Source organism: Papaver somniferum, chromosome 4 (assembly GCF_003573695.1).
Source record: "Papaver somniferum cultivar HN1 chromosome 4, ASM357369v1, whole genome shotgun sequence".
NCBI classification, from domain to species: Eukaryota; Viridiplantae; Streptophyta; class Magnoliopsida; order Ranunculales; family Papaveraceae; genus Papaver; species Papaver somniferum.
The window spans coordinates 71,642,204-71,646,566 of record NC_039361.1 but is presented as its reverse complement, the minus strand read 5'-3'; positions in this window follow the sequence as shown (position 1 = coordinate 71,646,566).

Below are 4,363 nucleotides of genomic sequence, written 5' to 3'. Positions count from 1 at the left end.
TGTTGTTGTCTTTGCTTGTGCTTTGGGGTTGTCCTTCTGGATTTCTTCAAGCCTGATGTAGCGGTCTTGGAAAACCCCGAGCTCTCATTCAGAATCAAGGGCTTTGTTGTGAAGCTCTACGAAGATAGCTGAGGTTCTATCAAGTCCGTACTTATAGCAATTAATGCTAATTTCTGGATTGAATTTTTCGATTGCTTGGCACGTCTTATGCCACCTGTCTGTGTACTGCATTAATGTTTCCCGGGGTCCGATAGATAAAGCAAATAGCCTATCTAACCCTGCCTTTGTTGATTTGTTGTACATGTATGTCTCCAAGAATACCGTAGACAATTGCTCAAAGGAGTCAACTGAGTTTGCTGGTAAATTTTCATACCACGCCAATGCTGATCCTGTCAAGCTTGTAGGAAAATACCTACAAAGTACTACCTCATCTCTTTCCTAATTGGCAAGGACACGAGTGTAGTATCGTAGGTGGGTTGCGGGATCAGAGGTATCATTGTAGGTCTGAAACGCAAGTACTAGGCATTTCGCAGGGATAGGCTCCCTCAAAATGCGGAGTGACAACGGAGATGTTGTCGCTTCATGGAGCACTTCTTCTATCCTTGCGCCTGCATGGCCGGTTTTCAGCCCTTATATTTCTTTCCGCATCTTTTCCATTTGCTCCATAACCATGTTCACATTGTGAGCATCTCTGGAAAATGCCTCATCATAATAGGATTGAAAGGGCTTGTAGGTTGAGTCTATCTCGTCTGGATCGTGGTGCGTTCTCCTGGTCCCCTTAGGTGGGTTAACCTTTGGTAGGTTAAGATCCACCTTTCGTCTTCCTGAGATAGCTCCATTCTCACGCCTTTTTAACGGAGGGTGAGTTTGGGAACCTTCGATCTGCACATCCATCATATCTTTTAGGTTCTGGTTCTCATATGCCATCACGTGCATGGAATCTTCGTGTTCCTTGTTTCGTAGTAGCAAAGTTGCTACTTGTGCTGCCATTTGTTCTTCGTTGTGGATTTCACCACCCTGAGGGGTGCTGTCGTCCGGATCCTCAGAGTTATCCACTCCTTCTTCTATGACCGGTGCGTCTGGATATGTCTGGATCGGAGTTAGGTTTCCCAACCCTCGTCCCGTAGGAACTAAGGTTCTGGGTAACCCTGCGTTGGTCGCAGGTGGCTGCGTGACTTTGGGATTCCCCGTCGATGGCTGATAGCAAGGGAATGAAACCCTAAAACTATGTTCTAAATACTTGCAAGTGCACAAGGCCAAGAATAGATAGTGAGCAAGCAAGGGAAAGTCCACAGGGACTTGGAGGATGCAAATGTAACTTTTTTGTTCTTTTCTACTAAAACCTAAATCTAAACAGTGACAACAAAACTAAACAGGACACTAACTAACAGGAAGCTAACTAATCAGGACAACAACTAACAGGACATTCACTTGAAGAAATAATTCACACTAACATTAAAGTAAACTAATCATTAAGCTGAAACAAATCATCAAACATTAAATAGAACAGAATTTTTGACAGAAAACTACACTAATTCAACACTGACAGTTGAAGCAAGATTAACAATGAAACTTAAACATGAACAACAAACATTGAAGTTGAGATTTTTGAAACAGAAATGAAGTGATTGAATATTTGATAGAGGGGAACTAGGGCTTGAGAATTCACCACTCAACCCACACTAGCATGTTAGCTATTGCACTACTCTAGCTTCTTAGATGGACAGTTTAACTTCAATCACTATATCAAGGCAAAGTATTAGTTGTCTGCTCAAAGAACAACTAATCAAAGCTAACTAATATGAAATTGAATGCAAGTGAAACATACATATGATGCATCTAACTACCTAGGATGCTGGACATTCTAGGTGAAAGTAATATGTCATCCACATGCTTAAACTATCCTAAACAGTGAGCATGGCATGAGTAAGAGCAATTTTCTTAACATCCTAGCATTAAGGCTAAGGGTTTCATCTAAACCCTAGCTAGGATGTTTAGAACATGAAGAACATCTCTAGCATATTACTAACAGTGATGTTAAACATGGAAATTTGCAAGTGACAGGGCATACAAAAAATTGAAAGTAAGCTTCTGATTTTTACTCCAAAATGAGCTTGGGTATCCCCCACTAACCCAACATCATACACAATGTCTCAATTTATACCTATTAAAAACCCTAATTGAAAATCCCCAAAACAGAGAAAATTAGGGTTTTGAAAATTAATAAAATTACTCACCAAAAAAACTGAAATAACAACAACCCATGCCTTCTCTGCTCTCCCCCTGCTCCAATTGACGCCTATGATGCTCTAATTGTTCCCTAACTCGAGTTGTTTTATTCACTCCAAAACTAGGGTTCAGTGGTTGTGAGATGAGTAAAATAACTAGGCTAGGAAGATGGTGGAGATGTTTGGAATGATTTGATGGAGATGGTGGCAGTGAACATCGGGGTCTGGTGGTGGCAGGATATGGTGGTGAAGGAGTTGCAGGTGATGGAAGAGAGGAATTTGGGGAGAAGAGGAGAAGAACCCGATGGAGAATGGGTTAGGGAGTGTTTGGGTGAAGTCGATAGGTATTTGGCGATTGGGTGTTGAGCGGGTGTATCAAAATTTGATGTCTCGATGATGAAGGGCGTACAATGAGAAGATGATGGAATGATCCAACGAAGCGATGGAGATGGGTGTGGAGCGACTGTTGGATGTGAGATACATCAAAACTGACGGTCCAAGATGGAGTTAGGTGATATAGTGTTAGACAGGAACATCAAAGCTCGATGCACTCTGATGAAGCGACCGTTGGATGATGGAATGGATCCAATCTGACGGCTAAGGAGAGAAGCGGGTTTGGATTTGGATTTTGGGTTTAGGATATGGGTTTGGGTTTAGGAAATGGATTTGGGCTTAGGTAATCTTGAGCCCATTTCTTCTTTAAGAACAATTTCTTCCTTGTTAAGCCCATTTTCATCCTTGAGTCTTCCATACCGCATTCTTCACTTCTTTTCCGCTAGAGTTTCCTTCGGCTTTTTCCCGTGTCTTTGCTCTTTTCGCTCCGCAACTCATCTAGACTTTATTTATCACCTAAAAATGCAAAATTAAGTAAAATAAAATATTTATCCTTGAGGAGAGTAAAATACAGAATTCATTACAAAAGGGAAAATTATAGTATGCAAAAAGGGATAAGTGCCAATAAAATGATGATAAATAATGCAATATTTGGCACCTATCAATGGCATGCCGTAAAGTGGTTGTTCTCCCGATGTTTGCCCCATCCATTCAGCAGGAATAAGCGTCTTGGTAGCAGCTGTTCTTTTTGCTATTTCACTTTGTCCGTCCTCTGCTTCGGTTCTTTGGTTTGCTTGAGACGGCTTTTAAGATCTTCCTCTCGTGATTGTTGGTCGTGAGTTTGTTGGTACATCACTTGGTTTCTGCATGTCTTCGGCTTTTGTTATCCTGCGGTCGCAGAAAAAACGACAAAAATCTGCTACTTGGGTGCCTTCCTCAAAAGTAGCAATTAATGCTCTGATACAGAGGACGGTTAAGCAGCTTTTTCATAAAAAGGACTGAAATGACGTCTTGGAGAGACATGCACTGACTTTTTTATGGTACTCTTGGAGAAAACAACCTTAAATGTTGAGGATAATTAAAAAGGGTACCAAATCTTTTCGAAAAATGGGGTATTAAATGCTTGAAAAGATTTTTGCTTCCTTAAATTCTCGCTGAGAATCCTCAGTGCTCATAGGTACTCAGATCTGAAGAATACTCTGTCGGAAAAGGTTTTTTAGTACAAAACAAAAATTTTAATTTTGCGAGTACGTTTTTGGAGAAATTTTTGTAGATCTGCAATATTGCGAGTCTTTAGAGGCTATGAACTCCAAGAACTTGCGAAAAAAATGGATGAACAAATCACTAGAGAGTGAGATTCATCGTTGTTGAACTCAGATATCTTCGTTAAAGAAGATGCGTAAGTTGAAATAAATGACGGAATATGAAAACTGAATCTGGTGAGCAAAACCTTCTAGCACTGTGACTACTCGTTTTCTCGTAGTCTACGTAATGCGTACAGTTCGGAGAATCAGATGCTAAGTAATATCGATGCCTCAGTTGAATTGATGATGCTAAGTAATAGAAGATATCATAGATCGCAATAATAACAAAGAACACAAATATAAGGTAAATGCTACTAAGTTATCATGAGACACAAGATATTACGTGGTTCGACTTTCGTCTACGTCCACGGGGTAATGAGTGATTTGTTTGTATTAAGTTGTAGTGGTTACAAAAGATCTCGTTTCCTGATATACCTTTCATACAGATGGTACCTTCGATCGCCGCGTGCTTTCTCCAGTCGAACTCTGCCACCTTAG